This window comes from Papaver somniferum, chromosome 4, assembly GCF_003573695.1.
Source record: "Papaver somniferum cultivar HN1 chromosome 4, ASM357369v1, whole genome shotgun sequence".
Lineage (NCBI taxonomy): Eukaryota > Viridiplantae > Streptophyta > Magnoliopsida > Ranunculales > Papaveraceae > Papaver > Papaver somniferum.
The window spans coordinates 4,162,816-4,184,058 of NC_039361.1; the positions used below are offsets into that span (position 1 = coordinate 4,162,816).

At 35.2% G+C, this 21,243-nt stretch overlaps 1 long non-coding RNA gene across 1 annotated transcript; it reads left to right on the forward strand.

The window, feature by feature from the left end:
- The first annotated feature begins 17,449 nt into the window (after positions 1-17,449).
- LOC113273442 lies at positions 17,450-19,263 on the forward strand. The gene is made up of 4 exons (XR_003322403.1): positions 17,450-17,533; positions 18,123-18,264; positions 18,794-18,995; positions 19,117-19,263. It is a non-coding gene; the product is annotated as an uncharacterized LOC113273442 (long non-coding RNA).
- Positions 19,264-21,243: the final 1,980 nt, after the last annotated feature.

Genomic DNA, 21,243 nt, shown 5'->3' on the forward strand with positions numbered 1-21,243 from the left:
CTTGTATTTCTTAAGCATGGCATATCAAAAATCCCTAGGACTAAGCATAAACCAACAAATGAAATCACAAATAATTAATTAAAATCTTAATTCAATTAAAATTGGTGCAAAAAGTAAATAAAGAATTAAATAAAATTACCGCATGGATGAATTAAGGTTTCCTCCGTCTCCCCAGTGTTGGGTTTAGCTCATCATGGTGAAATACCTCTCAAAATATTTTATTAAGCTCAATTCGTATTTACAAGAAGAGAAAACAATGAAACAGGAAATCTGCATCAGCGATATGCGTTACAGACCGACTGTTTCAAGTCTCAACTGTTATGCTGAAGATAATCGTTACAAATCTGAAGATAAATGTTGCAAACGAGGATGAAGAAACTGTTACAATGAAGATAAACGTTGCAATCCGGTTGAAGAAACTGTTACGACGGATGAATAAACCGTCGTTGTTTCCCTGTTCTTCACGAGCAGCAGGAGCAGCAGCAACAGAGTTCTGAAAACTCTTGATTCACACCTCCTGAGCTCTCCTCTCGACCCCAAACTCTCGACAACCCTTCCATGACTCATGTAGCTACTATTTATACATTTTAGGCGCATCAAATCTCTCCCTTAATTCCTCAAAATCTTCACAGTAAAGGAAAATTATTCTTGGGAATAATTTCCTATTTTCTTTCTATGCATGCGTTAATTGTCTTGAAAATTTCCACAATATGTTGATACGAAACCTAGGAGAATATCTGCACTTAATTTCCACAACCCATGCAGCATATTCACGTAATTTTCTTTCCAAGTTTAACCGATATCTCTTCTTTCCTGTTTTAATCGATAATGGATTATCTGGCCAAATTTGATCGATCCCAACCACCAAAATATCTTCTTATATACATATCACATATACCCATTAAGTTTCAGTGATTTAATCACCTTAAAACACCTTCAAAAATCGATTGGCAAATCTGCCAGTACATGAAGAAATTTTCCCGCCAAATATTATTTTCAAATTCTGGGAAGAAAGTGACCTCCCCCTAATCCATCCCTGGGGTCCCTATAGCAATTGGGATGGAAATGGTAATTTTTCTGGATTCCTCGGGCACATTTCTGGGACGCTTCCGGTGCATTTCTGGGGTGCCTTTAGTACTCTATCCTGGGGTATAAAACACCACTTTTTGAGCCAATATCGCCGCAAGAGCTTATTTCTCTAAAAACATCTACAAGAACACAAAATAACACAATAAGTACTTAATCGAGTCTAACAATACAGAAAATTGAGAACAAAATAGACACATAAATGCATCTATCAACCTCTTCTCCTTCGGGAATTTCTTCTGCAGTAAAAGAAATGATCTGTTTCTGCCATTCCTCTAGTGGCAAGATTTTCACAATATTCATAATTTCTCTTCCATCATTATCTCTTGCGAACACTCTACTCAAAACATTATCATGAAAATCTTCAATTGTCTTATATGAATGTACGATAGAGTGACAAAATATATTTTTTGCTTTTAAACCAACTTCTATGAAGAATGTTTCTTTCTTTTTCATCGTATTCACTATGTGATGTTCTGGTGGTGGTGGTAATGGTAATGGTTGAGATTGCGAATGCCCTACCAGAAAGTCGTTTAGTTTTCCTTGATCTATCATTCTCAAAATTATTCTTTTTATATTTCTGCAATCGTTTGTGGTATGTCCATGAAAATGATGATAAGAAAAAAATTCATGACTTCTGTGGTTTGGAGGCGGTTCTGTTCCCATGTTCCATGGTGTTTGTATATTTTCCATCAAGATTATAGCTTCCCATATCTTCTCCACACTTGCATTTAGAGGTGGCATCTTGATTTCTTCCCATATTACCTTGTGACTTCCTTGTCCTTTATTATAGTTTTGCCTTTGACCTCCATAAGTTTCTTGCGGTTGATAGAGCCTTTGAATCTTTTTATTTCCTCCACGATTGTAGAAATTTATTTCTCTTTCATACTCTTCTTGATCTCAGCTCCCCATAGCTACCAATTTCTGTTGATTGTTACTTGTCACCTTCTCTTGTTGTACTTGTGAAGTATTCGCCACTGTGTTTATTAACTTGGGTAATAAGCTTGCATTCACCGTTTGTGAGCTGGTGTTTGCAACTGGATATGATTCCATTTCATTTTTCCTTTCCTCTAGAGCAATGTATTCTTCTTTAAGTTCTCGCAATTCAGTCATTGTAATCCTATTCTTGACTCTGAAAATTTGGACATACAATAGGTTTGTTGCAAACATAGCATTGATAATTGATAATATGAGATATCTCTCATCTACACGGCCAGCCATCTCGCTACACATAGTTCTCCATCTTTTAGTCAAGTGTTTCAAACTTTCGCCAATCCTTTGTTTTAATCCAAACACATCTTCTATACCAGGTCGTGAGGAATTATTACTTATATATGCCCCCAAGAATGTAGTCTGCAAATTATTGAAGTAGGTTATTGTATTCTTTGGTAAACCTTCAAACCATTTTAACGCTTCTCTTGTTAGCTGGATGCGAAATATTTGCACAGTACCGCATCATGATTTTCCCATTGTAACATGCACCTCACGTAGGCTTTAATGTGCTGAATTGCACAAGTTGTTCCATCAAAAATGCTGGTTAATGCGGGTAAATTGCATTTCGGTGGTATTCCTCCTAATTGTACTTCCCTTGTAAATGGAGTTTTCGCATCTTCTTCTATTGCTTCATCCAATTGTCTTGTACCTACTTCTCCTCTGTTATTTAGCATTCCTCTCATTTCTTCTAATTCTTTCAAGATTTGTTTATTTACACCTGAATCCTGATCCATTGGTCTTTTTAATTTTGCTTCTCTTCTTCTGCGTTCACGTCTATCTTCTCTCGCGAAATTTTGCATATATTCTTCATTATCCTCATTTCGTCTTCTTCTGCGATTCTCTTCCTCATCTCTATCTTGAATTTGCAAATGATGATTCCTTTCATTTTCTCCTCCATAATTTTGTTCATTTCTTATCAATTCAATTCGCTGTTTTTCAGCCATTCTCTTTACTCTATCATACTCCTCATTGAGATTGTCGTTATTCCGGTTTTGTGTACGCCTTCTTTCTCGATTGTCATGATTGTTCTGGCGAATTGTCTCCTGAATCTCTTTTTCTTCCATTTCCTCTCTCAATCTTTCACATTCGCAGATTAAACGTGCTTGTTCAACATAATGTCTTTCAATTTCTTCTTCAATTGTCTGTTGATTTCTTTGAGTTCCTCTCATATGTAAAATTCTTCTTCCTTCCTCTTGATTTCCTTCGCCATCTTGGTTATTTTGTCCCTGATTTTGTCCGTTCTCTTGATTTCCTCCAATTTGCCGATCATCAAAAGTTTCATTTTGTGGAATGTAACGATCATCAGTTCTTTCTCTATTTTCGCGATATTCTTCATTAGGATTTGATATTTCTTCTTGAATATTTTTTCCAGCATTGATTGTGGGTGAATTTCGCCTCATTTCTCTTCTAGTCGATCTTGAATATGATTTTGTAATACTTCTCGATCTTCTATTCTGTAGTCTTATATTCTCCATCCTTAATTCGTGATTTTTCCTTGTTAAATTCGCACGTTCTTCTGCCTCAGCTCTTCTTTCTTCATGTATTCTTCGTCTCGATGTTTCTAACGCTCCAATTTCCTCACCTCCATGAATTATTCCTTCATATGCTTCTTGATTTCTCTCTTCCTGTCTATAATTTCTATTTTGTTGCTCTTCTTCTATTTCTTCTGCTGAATTTGATCGCCCAGTTTGTACGCTCACCCTGTCATAATCTGTATTCCTCTCTTGAACAAGTGTTTGTTGAATTGGCGGTTGAATTTGATTTTCTCTATTATTTCTCATTCTAGTAGATTCTCCCATTTCACTTCTTTCTCTTCCAGCAATTCTTTTGCTTCTTCTAATAGTAGTCGGTTGTTCGAATGTATTTCTTCTTCTAGCCATTTCTTAAATGTTAACAGTATTGCAAGAAATTATGAATTTTTTTTAATCAATCACTTTAAATTTTCACAAATCTCAATATCAATCTTTAACTTTTTCTGGAACAATCTTCAACTCCTCACTGTTTCTAGCGCCATTATGTAGTTGCAGAAAATCCTACACTACACCCCTCATATGATTTCATTGTTCATCAACTCATTTTAGGTTTACACTCTTAATTTTATTGATCAATCTTCGAATGTTCTTACAAGAAAAGATAAAAAAATTAAGAATGATCTCTGCTCTGAACTTTCTCTATCCTATTTACTTGTTTCTTACTCAAAAAAGATCTCTTTCTCTTTACAACTCAAACAACTATTTATAAGGAAATACATAGTGGATGACAGCTAATCTGTCCTTTATTTTCGGGTATGGTTTGCGATATTCTCGCAACCTTACAATTTTTAATTTCGCAAACTCTCTAATCTTCGCAAGACTATCACATCTGTCTCTTGACCTTAGATGACGTCATTTATTCTATCATTTCTGAAACTGTTCTGGGACACTGTTATGCGGTGTCATTGATAATTTCGCTGAAACATTGTCATTGCAAAATTCTGATCCTACATCTTGATTGGTACCCGCCCTAGTAACACTGGTATCTTATCATTTGAATTCTAGGCATCACAATCTACTTACTATAATGTTAGTGAATCAAATTTATAACTTATTCGGTTTAAAGAATTCAATCTGTAAGAATTCAATTGTGGGGTAATCCATTTCCAGGAATTAAATTTCAACGAATGAGATTCTGACTGCAAATCAGGGACCGATCCAAAAGAAAGGATTTTTCATTTTAAACCGGTACTAATACATATGATTAACCTAAAACTTGGCTAAAACCCTCTCATAGGTCCGTCAATGCTATAAATATTAATGTTTGGTTGAGGTAATTGGATTACATCATAATCCAAATATAACAAACCTCTTTAATATCCTTCCTTGCACTTTGAAATTTTAATACCTAAACCATAGGTTTCAAATTTCATCAATTTAAAACCATTTTTTTTTGTACGCACGAGATGATGAAACAACATTCCAAATTAAAGTTAGAAAAATTGCAGATACCTAAGCAAGCGTCAAAAAATAAACACTTGGCCTTGCAAAAATGATCTAGTGCACCTATTGAAGGTCATTTAGGCCTTCTCTGAAACACCTAATGCATGTGACTGATAATGTAAAGATAGCTTTACTAGGAAAAGATCTATGCGCCGCCATATGCTGGTTCATATAGAAGGAAAGATATGAAGTAGTCTTTCAAATGACTTAACCCTTGTTCTCCTTTAGGAAAGGAAAACTCATTATGGACCATTTGAACTTGACCATCACCTTCAAGATAGAACCATAGCTAGATTATCAGCTAGCAGGCTCGTCACTCTTCCTCCTGGATGCATACTAAACATCTACTTTTCTTATATGACTTACTCTGATCATGTACTATATAGGCCTAACAGGGATTAAAGTTTTGATTACATGACCAAATAGAGAAATCATTGACATGAAAACTAGGAGAGCCCGAGTCCATGGAAAAGAAAAATGAGATTTCCTAACTATCAGTGATGCTTTAGAATGGGTTAGCCAATTGGAATGCAAAGCTTTCTATCTTCAAGGAAACAACACACAGATCAACAAAACTTTACAAGGAAGCGCAAGAGAACCAGTTGGAAAACCAACTCCAGAATGGATCAGCTACTCTTTCTTTTATCCTCTTTTGAAGTTGTTATATGTAAGGACATAAAGTCCAAAAACTTTCTAGATCTCTAGAACTTAGCTAAAGCTGGAGTAAGAAACCTATGTCCTCAAATGTGGAAAGCAACAACAATTATCACAGACTTTCAGCAACACTTTTCTTATCATTAGGAGAAAAGGATATTTTGATTTTGGGTCCCAAAAATGTGATCAGTGTTGCGTTTGGGTCCCATGACTCGAATTGACCGTCTTGACCGTTATATTTTCTTTTTCTTTTTCTAAAATATTTTTTTGTTTGTTAACACCGTTGGTTACCGATAACAGTAGATCTGAAAATCTGAAATTTCTTGTTTCCCTTTCGTCTTCTTCTCTCTTTCCGACCCTAATGCCCCACTCTACAGTCTAGACCGAGTATGAAATTAACAACTCTCTTCGATTTTTGATGCAAATCCTACGGATGATGGTCAAGTACCTTAACTATAATACCCATTAGGATGTTCAATCCAAGTATACGTTATAAGGTCGTCGTTTACAATAGCGTGGTTAAGGAGATTATCAAGTTCGTTTCAAATTCAATTTCATCTTTCAGTCTCTGTTTTGGATACCAATCTTTCTGGATATTTTCCTAGTGAGTCTTTCTCATTATGGTTATAGCAATAGCCATAAACACCACCACCATCGATTATCATGCACACGGTGAGTTGGATGCAAATCAAAGTTTACCCAAGAATTGGTAGATGAAGAGCATCTCAAATTATATGAGTTTGGTTCACATATCATAATCATGACAAGAAAATGGCTGGTGATTCGATGCTCTCAAATTATATGGGTTTGATTTTCAGTTGATTTTGATGATTGAACTAGTTTGAATTGGGTATTGGATTTAGATTATTTTGTAGAGTATTGGAACTTTATAAGATTCAGTAGTGAAATTTTGATTATGTGTCTCTATAACAGTTGATATGTTAATTTTTCTTTTTGTTTATTTTTTTCTGTTCTTCTTTATACATCTGTTCATCTTTGCTGGCGGAGAATCGGCGGCGTTGGCGTTGGCGTGAAAATGTGTATCTCACCTGCTAAATGTGTTTTAGTCTGGGTTTGGTAATGTTTTTATTTTTACAAAAGCACTTTCAAAACCTATATATGTTAATAATTTTTGAAATTGGTGTTTGGTAAAAAAAAGATCAAAGTGTTTTTTACCCAAAACACTTTCTAAATTCCTCAATTTTCAAAAGCGGGGGAGGAGGAGCTTTTAAAAGCTACAAAAGCATAAGCTTTGGTCCCACCAAAATTTAAAGTTTGATTTGTCCTTTTTGTCCCTATTTTATTTTGTAAATGACAAAAATTATTCTTAAATATATATATAATCAATTTTTATTTTTTATATTTTATTCTTTAAATGTTATTAGATTTTATTTTCAAACTATTTTATGATACCATTTCATTTAGTTTGTCAAAAAAAAAATTAAATAATTACCTAATTTTAGTTTGACTTTTTGTTTGAAAACATATATACATATATTAAAAAATGGTTAAGTAAATTTAATATTTTTTTTTGAGGCATAATATTATATATGTTTATGTTTAATAGTAAAAAATTTAATTATTTTTAAAACCCAATAAAATTGAAACAAAATTATTTTCAGATATATGTCTGTTTTTGTCATTTCCTACAACAATGGTTGAATATGATATTTTACCAAACACACTTTGATTGCTTTTGTTAATCAGCTTTAACTTTAATTAATATTTTACCAAACGTCTAGCTGTTTTTTTCTCATAACACAATACAACACCGCACAGCAGAAAAGTGCTTTTGCAAAAGCCGCAACAACACCAAACTAGGCCTTAGTTTACACCTGCGATTCAGGAAACTAACGTCAGATGACGGCGTGAAAAAACTTAAAATTAATTATAACGAATAAATATATACTTAACTGTGAAGACAGTGAACTGTGGTCCTGAGACCCAAACTCTAATATTGAACTTTTTAGGACCCAAACGCAACACTGGTCGCATTTTTGGGACCCAAAATCAAAATATCCTAAAAAAAAATTTACTGGGAAAACAACATGACCATAACTTATACCTATAAACCTAATACAAGTCAAACATGAATAAAATCATTTCTAAAACAGAAAATGGGCTATATAGCCAAAAGTGCACATTTTCTGGGTCAAATAGACAGTTAGGATTCAGCCTGGGTCAAATGGACAGAGGAATCTTTAAAATGAGAAGTTTACGTTACTACCCTTTTGAAACCGTCAAAGGGATATCTTCTTCTCGTCTTCTCTATCTCCTGAAACATAACCAAATCTAAAAAAAGCCAGAGAAAGCTCTCGTTTTCCATCACTTCTGCACCTCATCTTTCTCGTTTTCCATCAGCTCCATTACCAAACAAACAAGTATCATCGTCTTCGTCTTCTTTCTACACCGTCTCCAATATCAAAACCAGTAACATCATCATGCACCTCTACCATCTCCATATCCTCCACAAATCACCAACACCACCATCGACATCATCAACTTTATCCAACAACACCATCATAGATACCAGCAACACCACCATCAAAATGGGTTTTCGTAATTTGATTAAATTTCTCAAATTAGGGTTTTATGTTAATTCGATTTCAGAAGATAAGAAATTGGTAATCTGCAATTTCCCAAATTAGGGTGTTACTCTGTTTTTTGTTGAGATTGCAGTGTACTCTGTTTTTTTTCAATTGGTAAGGATGAAGACTATGCTCATTTCAAATTCGTTCATCTTAATTGTGTTTTGATTTCAAATTCGTTCATCTTAATTAGATTAAACCGGTTTTATGTTGTGCTAGATTTAGTTGAACATACATGGCGAAAATGGGTTTCATCCTATACTAAATTGGGTTGAATTTGGTTTCACCCATTTTAAACTACCATGCAACTGGTTTTCATCCTATACTAAGTTGGTTTGAATTTGCTTTCACCCATTTTAAACTAGGATGAAACCGGTTTCATCTATAGGTAGGATGAATCTATGATTTTTGAATTAGGTATCACTTATTGTAAACAAGGATGAAATTGGGTTTCATCCTATACTAAACTGGGTTTCATTCTTATGATTAGGATGAAACTGAATTTGGTTCCATCCACATTCACACTAGGATGAAAATGGTTTCATCCCGTTTTAAATTGAGTTAAATTGAAATTTGTTTCCGTACAAGCTTAAAATAGGAGGAAACCAATTTCATCCTTTCTTAGATTGAATAGAATTTTGTTTTCATCCATGTTTGAACTTGGATGAAACCAGTTTCATCTAATTTCAACAGTGGATTGAATTTGGTTTCACCCATGTTTAATCTTAGATGAAACTGGTTTCATGCAGTTTTAGATTGGGTTGAGTTAGGTTCCCCCATGTTGAAACCAGGATGAAAATGATTTCATCCTGTTTTAGATTGGGTTGAGCTGGTTTCATCATGTTCAAACTGGTTTATGTATGTTTATATTGCTCATTGTTGTTATGGAGCACTATCTGTTGAGTGTTTGAGCTCATGTAATGGTAAACTGGCCCTTTTATCCATTACTAGGGTTCTTGTTTGCTGGGTTGTTTGTCTGTTGAGATATATGGCTACTTACTGTCATTTTTTGAACTACTGTTATCCTTATTATCTACAACTTGTTTTTGTTTTATGGTTTTGAACTACTGTTATCCTTATTATCTTGCGAAATCCACCTGCGTTCCCATCAACCTGTACCCATTTGAAAATCTCAGGCCAACATACTTCTATGCAGCTCATACTTCATTCTTTGTTGCTCCATTATATTCCGTTTCAGCTCAACCTGCACCTGCATGCCTATGCCTGCTATTTCAGCTCCATCTCAACTGCATCTCATTCTCTGCTCATACATCTACCAGCACCTCATTTGAGCCTCATTCTAGCTTCCCAAAATTAACTAGTAGCACTATCTCTTCAAAGAAATTGAACTCATGGCATCAGTTCCCATTACAACAACTACAACTCAAACTCACTGCACACCAACTTGCCTTACCACTCTCCAGTTGTTTAAATTCCTAAACATACATCTGATAGTTGCAGGTTCAACACAACCCAGGCCATTGCATTCAATCCTTGGCAGTTATCCATGCATGCAACTGAACTGCAATATAGAGCTCCACCATTTCAGCGACTGGAATCAAGCATCAACATCTCATTACGGCAGCAACATCTCATTACGGCAGCAACAGCGTCACATCACCAACTGAAGCTGCACATTACAGCATCTCTGCAAGCCAACTCCAGATCTTACACTTCCAGCTCTAACCCGCGGAACCAATTCTGCTTTATGAGACTACTCTGTTTTACGATAACCATTGCTTCATGATTACTATGTTCTATGAGATTACCAGTTTTATGAGATTGCCTTGTTTTATGTTACTCTGTTTTATATTGCTAAGATTACTCTGTTTTTGCTTGGATTACTCTGTTTTATGTAACTTCATATTTTCTTTTTTGCAGAGATCGAGTTCAATTAGAAGTTGGTGTTGTTGTTATTCATGAAGCAATGGTTATCGTGTAAGTAGGTGGACTGGTGATGACATCATTTGGACTCGATTGTCAACTGAAATGGTTGTAACTATACGTACGTAGAATCTCTGAGTAGGTTGTGTTGTGGTAGTTGTTGTGTAAAACGATAAAGCTCTGAGTAGGATCCGTTGTGTAGATTTTTTTTAATTACCCTGAAACAGAGCACTCTGTTTAATATATTAACTCATGAAACAGAGTACTCTGTTTTTTTTCTGAGATTGCAGAGTACTCTGTTTTTTTTTCCAACCTTTACTAACCCAACGCAGTAAAGATTTGTAGAACATAGGGACATATTTGTCTTTTCAGGTTAATAAATAAAAAATATTCTGGGCCAAATATCCATTTTGGCTAAATGAACAGTATTTTTCTGTTTTTTGGCTATATAAACAGTATCTAAAGCTAACAATCTATTTCACCCAAGAATTTTCTGTTTTGGTCTTTTTGACCAATTTTGTGTTTCTAAAAAGGAGAAAATACAACGATACAAGAAGTTTGTTTTTCTTACGAATATTGTGATCTTCTTGACAATACCCTTAAAAATACAAGGATTGCTACCGATAATGATGAAATAACTAATACTCAAATCTTTTCTCGTATTAGGTGATGGATATGACTAAACAATTTATTATGTCACCCGAAATCTCTGATTAAATAATTGACTTGCAAGTTTAAATATCCAAAATATGGATAATTTCCAATGTGACAAAACTCTGCTCTTAATCATGTGCACCATATTAAATGTTTTATTTGACATACCAGGTGGCATGACAAATTGGTGCTACTATGGTAAAAAAGCTAAGTGATGGAATCCTAGCGAGCAAAATTTTTAACATCGCCAAAGATGAGGATTATACCATTGGATATAACGATAATATCGCTCGCTCTAGTGACTAGCGCTAGTAGCTAGTTGTTTCTCGCATATAAATAGGTAATTTTCAAACTAGATTTTTACACAAAATTTTCTCTATTTCTCTCTTCCTTAATCCAAATTATTTCAAAATTTCTCAGATGGAAGAATTTCAAACCCAAATTGATTTGGCAACATAAATTGATTTTTCCGGAATAGTGCTTGAAGCTGTTGTTCAGAAGATATGTGATAATTATAAAGAATTAGGTAAAAAACAAAAAAGTATTCAAGTTTTGGATATTAACCAACTTAAACCTGCAACTAAGAAAAGGAAAAAAAGAGTTCAAGGAAAGGAAAACCAAGGCAAAGAAAATTTGAAGCCAGAGACCGAAGGAAAAGAAGAGTTCAAGGATAGAGGTGCAACTGGTGCTTTTTCGGGTGCTAGAATACATGTGAACATCACCGTAATTGAACATATATAGTGTTCTTGCTTTCTGGTTTTCTGAAAGTTTGTTACTCAAATAATGATGATCTTCTGTGAATCAATACTGCTCAATACATTCCCAGATTGAAACTTCTTTGTCATACATTAGTTGATTGGAACTTCTTTGTTTTTCTGTATGTGCTGACTTTGGATGCCCACAAAAACAACGATGATATTTACTATCTATTGGATTTTTTGCTTTAGTATTTGTTTTAGTTATATCTGTTGGAGTTTCTGATGTATATGACATTATAAAACAATCAGTTTGACAAGTTAAATTATATATTTCTATCTTAAGTAAAAAAAAAATTCGGTTAACCAAAACCTGGAGGTTCAAAGCCAAACCGAGCCAGTTGGAAACCGAATAAAACCAAATATACTAAATGGTTTCATTGGTTTCCAAAACTGGAAAACCGAGCACTTCGGTTTCGTTTTTTTATTTTTTTTGCCAATAATTATGCCGAACCGAACCGAACCATGTGCACCCTTACCCATAGTGGATACAAAAGTGACAAATTCTGGTATTTTACATATGCATAGGAATATGCCTTAGAGTAATTAACAACCAAAACCCAAAAGTCATATCATAATATTTTTTTTTCCTTTTTCTTTTCTTCCAGAAATCTTCAAAGTCACTCCAAGTTTGACGATGATCTAAAAAAAATTTACCATGTAAGGCAAAGTCTGTCCCATCCCATGAACGAATAATTGACTAGTGACTTAATCTACCCCTAGGCTGTCTAAAAATATGCATTATTTCGAATGCAACAAAAAGTTTGCTCTCAGGATATATAGTAGACAACCAAAGCCCAAAAAATAAAAAAGATAATGTTTGTTTTCATTTTCCTTTTCACCAAAGGAATCTGCAATATATCATTCTAAACCTGGCACTGCCAATCTACTTCATGAAAAAAAATATTGACTAGGGACTCAAGATCTATTTCATGGCCGCCCAAAATAATCCCAATGCAACAGCAAATTTGCTCGTAGTGGACAACCTAAATCCAAAAGTTAAACATCATTTTTGTTTTTACTACTAACTGATCCACAAAATAATTCTAAATTTAACGCTGCGCTCAGTAATTTATCGTTTAACCTCAATTATCCGATGACAAAATAATTACTAGTGACTCCAAATCTACCTCTGGGGAACTCAAAAGTTTCAAATGTAACAAAAAATCTCCTCTAACCCAAAATTAAAAAATAGTGTAAGATTTTCCTTTTTTTTGGGGGGGGCTTTGTGACCCTACGCTGAACATAATGGACCATCGGCCACCTTTCGAAATGAAAAAGAAAGAACACAATTGACCATGGTACTGGACAATCAGATAAAATGTAAACCATTTAGATCCATATATATATGCATGCATTAACGTTAACATTGTAAAATTTGTATATGCACGACTGTTTGTGCCGTATAGTTTGGTATATGAGCCCAAGTTCCCCAACCCAATAATTCTACCCAAAATAAGTATTGGGCTTCTGGGTAAAAAATATGAAAGGATAATTATAGCCCTGTCAGTAATTATCCTTCTGCACCAGAAAATCAGGTATAACCTGAAAGTTACCGATCCCCATAAAAAAGAGGAATCAGTTAAAGACCAGGTAGCATTCAAACCCTGGAAGTTACTGTTCCCCAAAAAAAGGAGGAATCAATTAAAGACCAAGTATAATCCGGAGGTTGTAGATCCTAAAAAAGGGAAATTGATTTTGACCAGGATGAACCTGGAAAGCATTTGGTCTAGATACATAGTCAAAATGTATCTAGATGTAAACTGGACTGGATACAATTCCTCCATAACCTATAAATAGAGGTGGAATTCCAACTGGAAAGGTACACATTTTCTAATCCTTCTCTCTCCATAAAAACCTGCTTAGAGCTCTTACTCATTGAGGCATCGGAGTGTCTTTGCAGGTACCCCCTTCTTCATTCATCAACAATTCTTAAAGAGCCACAGCTTTAGGAGTACTGATTCATCAAGCAGCTGGAAAATTCTCATACATCGGGAACGGATCATGAAAAATACTACTGAATCATCCAACAGTTCATATTTTATCATCAGAGTTCATTCATAAGGTATAAATCTTAATTAACCTAACGGTTAAGATTATGTCTTTCAATACAAATCTCGAGGATGATTGTGGAAACATTTTTGCAACAACATCTTTTGGCGCCCATCGTGGGGTAGAGAAGGAATCATCATAAATAAATCAAGATCCAGAGCTACATACAAGCAAGTTGGAGTGATGGGACATTTATATAGATGCAAGAGTATGAAGAAATCGAAACAACGCTGATCACCCACTCCGAGAAGAAGTTGAAACATCACCAAAAACGACGATATCAAGACGTTCTTATGCAAGAACTTATACCCACGGGATAAGTAATAGAAATCGCGGGGTATGTATTGCAACCGCTCTTTTAAGTGAATGTGCTAATCTTAACGAAATATATTTAGACCAGCATCAAAATAACATGTTAAAATCGCGTCCAAACTCCCTTGACAATAGAGGCTTTCATTTAGCCTCGCATATTGTGCAAGTAGAGAGGACCAGAGTAACACCCAGAGATCTGGATCTGCTCGAAATATTGCAATAGTTAGAGAAGGAAAATAGTCAAACAGACTACTGGAGACCTTAGTGGATAAGAGACTGCAAACGGGAAGTACCTAAAACTCTGAAAGTATCGTTCCACGTCGGCATGCACGACTTTCACATGAAGTTTGGAGGGAACAACATGTGCGGAGTGGTCACAATATGAGACACAGATCATATGAAAGGAAAGACATTGAAGCAGATAATGTTGCAAGGGAAGATCGACGACCGAATGACCGCCACGAAATCCATCGCATCGTCGATGAATCAGAATGACAATCAGGACCTACCAATGACAAAACAACAGGCACGAGCGGAAGGAATACCCCGGTGAGCAGAAGCGAAATGAGTACCTCGACGAACGGAAGCGAAAGGAGTATTACGTCGAAAACCAACGATCAAACAAGCACAAACTAGAGAAAGCTAAAGCAACACAAAACAAAAATTGTTGTTCCTCTGTGTCGCCTGCAAATAGGAGCCAATCACCTCAGATGGCTTACATGGGAATAATCTTCGGTGTATTCCGCCACGGATGCAATCTTGTTGTTAAGCATAAAAAAACACGCATGCATCACACACGTGTGAGGATGGAGGTTGTCAACAATGAAACACCTAGCGACATGAACATCAACTATCGGCGTCAATTGCAATACAATCAACATATTCCTGCTCTCTTAGCCTAGCATCGCAAATATTCATCGCTCAAGTTGTATACTCGTACGAAATCAGCGAAAAGCATCACCAACATATCACTAGGCCAATTTTCGCGTTACTTGGTCGCCCCGTAACCGAGCTTTCCTAGACGCGCCCTTGGTCAATCAATCAAACTCAAGACTTCCCCAACGATGCAATTCATGGACCCATAATTCCTCGTTGATCCAACTAGTGATCCAACTCGCAATCCAACCAACGATCTGTTCTTTTGGATCGTTCCAAGTTCAAACTTGCACGAGTTTAAAACAGTTTGACTTACACACTATTGCAAATTTTACTCACAATAGTCGAACAACTGGGGGCGTCTGGGGAAGCACTGTACCTGGTAGATAAGCTAGCATGAGAGAAGTTATATTAGCGAGCAACAGTAAAATGAAGCCCAAAATTTGGAACTCCAACAACTTTGATAAGTAGTTGAAAATTGACTTCGGGATGCATACTTCCGATGTTGGACCAATTCGCGCCTCATAAGGTAAGCCTAAACGATTGCTCAATTTGCTTACATTATTCACATTTCTTAGTCATATAAAAAGTGCACAATTCACATACAAATGCACAATTCATAAACAAATGCATGATCCACACACTTTGATACTAGCCAGACTCGTTTAGCAATAACACTTGTGTAGCTAATATCGGACGCAAACTTCGGGCATACTAGCAAGAGAAGTTAAACAATAACTCTCGCATAGCACCGATCATAACTTGGCTTTGATTAGAGGAAATATTTCATAAAATATCCTTGCACGGTATTAATAAATACTTGCGCAAATTTGCGAGCAAGCTAAACCGGTTTAGCGCAGGATCAAGAGTAGCAAGGACCTTGTTCCATGGGCAATGGAACCCCATCTCAGGGCAGTGAGAACCAAACCAACTTGGCTTTGAATAGAGGAAATATTTCAAAAAATATTCCTTGTACGGTCTTAGTCAATACTTGCGCAAATTTACGAGCAAGCTAAACCTAAACCGGTTAGCGCAGGCTCAAGAATAGCAAGGTCCTTGTTTCATGGGAAATGGAACCCCATTCTCAGGGCTATAAGAGTTCATTATACGAAGAAAAGAAATATATTTTTTAATAAAGTTTTGCTGGCCGATCCGGAGCTAGAGCTAAAGAGAAAAATAATAAAGAATATAAAATCACATATATAAGCTTTATCGGAGCTGAACGAACAAAAGCTATTTTCCGAAGAAGCATTTATTGAGCAAATTAGAAAAAATTACACAAGGAAGCTTTGTTGGAGAAGCAGTTAAAGCGGGGAGGAAAAATGCATGAAGAAATTTTGTTGGAGCGGGAGCGAAAATAAAAATAAATATATGTATACTTAAAAAAAGAATTTTTACTGGAGCGGCAGCGAAAGGAGATAAAAAATCAAATCGATTTGGGAACTATCTTTGATGGAGTCAAATTTTTTATATGCATGAAGAAGCTTTCTTGGAGCTGAAATGAGGAGGGAAAAAAAAGATAAAAAAATCATTTGCATGAAGAAGCATACTTGGAGCTAGAGCAAAAGAGGAAAAATAAAACAAAAAAATATTTGCATGAAGAGGCTTTGTTGGACATAGAGGAAAAAAGCGAGGAAACGAAAAAAAAGAATAAAAAAATCGCAAGGACGGACGGTGTAAAAAAAATAGTAGGTGGAAAAATAAGAAAGAAAACAATAGCTATATATTATGAAGATCTCAAAGGAATTATTTTCATATTTTACCTCATACTCCCATGGTTAGGTGTGAGATATGAGTAGTTGTGATATTTTACAACCATCTAAAAGGTGTAGATCACGATTCGATATCATCATCAATATTGGAACATCGATTGGAGTATATTTATACAACATCATACAAATATAAGCACAATGGTCTATACTCCACAAAAGAAATACGCCAGTTTTTTTTCCGAACTATGAAGTTGTACTCCACAAAATATTCCGTCGTGCTGGCATCTACGACCTCAAATAACAAGTGAAGACTTAAGTCTTGCACTCATCGCAAGCAAAAAATCCCACCAAGTTTCGCGCCAGTGAAACCACGAACTCTTGTCTCAAAAACGAGATACATCTAATTAGAATTATAGGGTTTCTGGTGTTAATTTTGTTTGTTGAATGATGCAGATGTTATAGTTTCTTGGGGGAAAATTTCTTCCCGCCGAGGAAGATGATTCATAAGGTTAGGTTATTATAATTCAGACTTGTTTCTGGTTTCTCTAGATTTTGAGTAGAGTCTTGAAATTTTATCTTTAAGAAAGTTGGCATTTGTGGAATGAATGCTATCTCTGTGGACCTATGGGTAATATGTGTGTTTAAATTGGGAAGTAGAATAAGTAGTCTGATCTGCTACTTAACCTCTCTAACCTCCCTCTCTGAAACCAGATAAATTCAACTTGAAACACAAGAAGGTGATGAGCAGGGAAGATTTTGGATTAACTAACTTATGTAGATGAAGCCATTAATCATTGGCCTCCTAGATGCAAATACAGATCTGCTATATTTATTTTAAATTTATAGAATTTGTGTTTGTTAAGACAATAATAAGTCTTGTAACTACTATCATCTGCAGGGTATTACTTTTGTCTATCTTCGTAGCTGTTGTAACGGCATTTTCCGATGGAACTCTAGTCAAGTGTACTCTAGTGTTACTAACCTACTTGCAGGTATGCATAGAATATTCTTTTGCTTGTTATAAAGTTCATTTTGTATTTTGTTTCTTCAGTAATTAACACGGTCACTGTTTGATTTTTGCGTGCAAATATGGAGTTGCTCTAGCAGTTTAAGAACATAAAGAGATAAATGCTTTATCATTCTAAAATGTCGAGACTGGTAATGTTTGATGTTTAGGGAATTAGGTTTCAACATTTACACCTGTCAAGATCAACATTATTCTTGTAATTCTTTACTTCGTATTCCTTTTGGAGTTCGATCTCCAAGCAACCGAACATGAAACAGCTGTGTAAAGCCTATTTGCATCCCCAGCTGACTGTAAATGTTACCTGGTCTTGATAGTTGTAAATGCATCCCTTTCACAGTCCAGCTAATGTCTTCTCACTCTCTCATGATTCATATTTTACTGATTGGTCCACACTCCGTCTCTCTGGATTCCTAATTGTCTCTGTAACTTATCATTTTTTTTTTGTATATATCATTCATTTATAAAGATCAAATTTTTATGTATTTGATTTTTACCTTTTCTTCCATGTCATTGTCCAGAATGTAGACTTCTCATTAGATGTTATTTTTTTCCAGAAAATCCTGGTTAAGCTTTGTCCATGGAGTCCATGTGATACAACTGCAGTTTATGCGTCTAGGCCTGCTTGTTAGTCTGGATCTGCTGCTGGTGCTGTTAAGAAGCTGTACAAACATCGCTCCCTGGAACTGGTGATATTTGGTAAAGTTCTCCCTCTTCTGGCTTGCCTTTTTCAGTTTTGCAATTGATTTAAGGCTAATAATTTCATTATGAGTTTGTAGTTCCTTAAGTTTCCCAGTATTGTTCGTTTAAGTTCACCTAAGGATAATGCTATTGGCGTGGTTAATTTTATTGCCTAAAGCGTATGCAATCATGCCTTGTCGTGATTAGCTTATGTATAGATTGCTTCAAAAGTTTGGTCCTGTGTTTGGTCCGCAAAGCTGGGTCAATATTGTGTACAATTATCCCAAGGATAATTATGTTGCAATGTTTTAGTTAGTATGTGAACAAACTGTTATGTGTGTGACAGATACTTAGATTAGCTTCCATGCAATCTTTTATTAGTATTCACTTACAGAATCTGAGCATGCATAAAAATTATTGAAAGATTGATATGTAATATATGATGACCCCTCCCAACTATCTCCCTAAGTGTGTCTATTTTCTATTGTCAAGTGCTTCAGTTGAACAAGGTAGTCTTTCTAACAGCAATATCTCGTATGTGCTGCAGATTCTTGTCAGTATCATTGTTGTGATGGCATTGAAACTTTTTGGATAGTGGTTACAAGTGGATTGTGGAAATTCCCCTCTGTAATGATGCAGTTAGGCTACTGATTTTTTTGGTTGTGGCAACGACAAGTGGGTTGCTTGCTTGGACAATCTATCAGTTTCATCTCTGTGGTTTTTAAGTTGAACCAGCCAGACCACTTCCGGTAAGATTCCCGACTGATTCAAATCCAGTTTGTGTTTCTCTATTCTCTTTTGGTTTTAGATATGGTGATCAATTTCTTGTCTCTGTATCTGTTGATCTGGTTTTGTGTAAATGACTAACAGGTTAGAAAATTTTATGCCTATCTACAACCCCGACAAGGAAATAAAGAAGGTATAAGAAGAGCAGCAGCAGGTAATATCACAATCAATATAGTGAAACATCATTTCTAGTTCTTTTTATCTGTTCCATTATTCAAATTGCGGAGTCTCAGTGCTCGTTTGCGGAGTTTTAAATTTCAGAAATGCGGCGATCGTCATGAGAATTTTAAGGCCTCAAGGGCATATATTGTCAGGTTCAAGGGACGACAAAAGGCTTCAAGGGCATACGTTGCCAGTTTCACGTGACGAAAAAATCAATCTATACATAAAGAAAATGGAACAAATTAAGGAACCGCAATGCAACTTCCAGGCACAATGCACTCCGTTAAATATTGGTTCTTGGTCCAGCTGATTCTCCAACCATTGAAGATCCAGAAGCTGCTTAGTGCTTAGTTTTATGTTACTCCTTGTTTCTAGTTAAAGTTACATGAGTATTAGTTTTCTTCAGTATTTTAGAAGTGTTGTCTTTTAAATAGTTCAATTGGCATCTATGAGTGCAATTACTTCATAAGTTATCAAAATATTATTCAGTTTAAATGGTTTTCCTTTCTATATTAACATAGTTGATTGCAAAAAAAAAAGGTTTTCGCAGCGAATCTACTTGTCTTCAAATAAAAATTTAAAACAAAATTTATCCTCGCCTAAAAGAATTATTTGGAGACAAAAGAAAATCGTTTAATCACCAAATTTATTTGAAGCAAAAGCATTTGTCTGTTTAATCTGTTTTCGTGGATAAAATTTGTAGTTTCTAAAATGATTTATTCCGGGACAAAATTCTTTGTTAACAAATAACTTTTCAAAGGAAAATATATTCGTCTCCCAAAAATAATTTTAAAGACGATATATTTCATCCCTGAAAAAAAATTACGAGACAAACGAATTTGTCTATAGCAAATATACCGGACACCAAAAAACTAATTTTGGCATAATTTTTTTCTGTCACTAATATTTTTTTATTTCAAGACCAATGTTTTTTTGTCTGTAAAATGAATCTTTGAAAACTAAATACATTAGTAAATAAAAAAAAATTTGCGACCAATTTTCTTTGTGTATAAAACTCATTTTTAATGGTTGAAATATTTGTCTCAAAAACCATTTTTAAAAACGGTGGTACCGATCATCCAAAGCGCTCTTTGGAGACAAAAACACTCGTTGATAAAGTATGATTTAAAGACAAAGTACTTTGTCGCTTGAGCTTATTATTGGGACAAAACTAAATTGTCATGAAAATAGTTAATGAGAAAAAAATTATCACCAGAGTTAATTTTGATAACCTAATTTATCGACGTTAATTTTGAATTTTGAAACAATTTACGGTAGTCATTGAAAGACATAAACTACGACAAAAAATTTGGTGTCACCAAAATTATGTCATGCGACCATAAAAAGTTTCCATGACAATGATTGGACGACAAAAAAAAATTTGTTCCAAATTTTATTTCGCGACTAAACAAGGTAGTTCCGTGACAAAATTATTTATCATTAAATGCCCATTTTCCTGTAGTGATTATCCAAGAGACGTTCCAACATTTATAGCAGTCAGTGCAATAGCTTCCACAACGAAGAAAAAAAAGTTGTGCCGCAAGCAAGAAGACATGGTAAAAAAGTAAACACATAACTTGAAACTCGTGATATAATCATCAAGCGTCGTTCATATTCGACTACGAAAAACTCTCATCCAGCGACACAAGTGCAACCTTGTTAGCAAGCAGACTACCATGTCACTTCAACAAGTAGATTGGGGCGTCTGATTAAATGGCCGAAACAGTTGAACACAGGGACTTTTCTTAACCCATCAACAAGTTGAGGATTAAGCGGGGGCTATGTTTGTGCCATATAGTTTGGTATATGAGCCCAATTTCCTCAGCCCAATAATTCTACCCAAGATAAGCATTGGGCTCTTGGGTAAAAAATATGGAAGAATAATTATAGCCCTGTCAGCAATTATCCTTCTACACCAAAAAACCAGGTATAACCTGGAAGTTACCGATCCCCAGAAAATGGAGGAATCAGTTAAAGACCAGGTAGCATTCAAACCCTGGAAGTTAATGTTCCCCAGAAAAAGGAGAAATCAATTAAATACCAGGTATA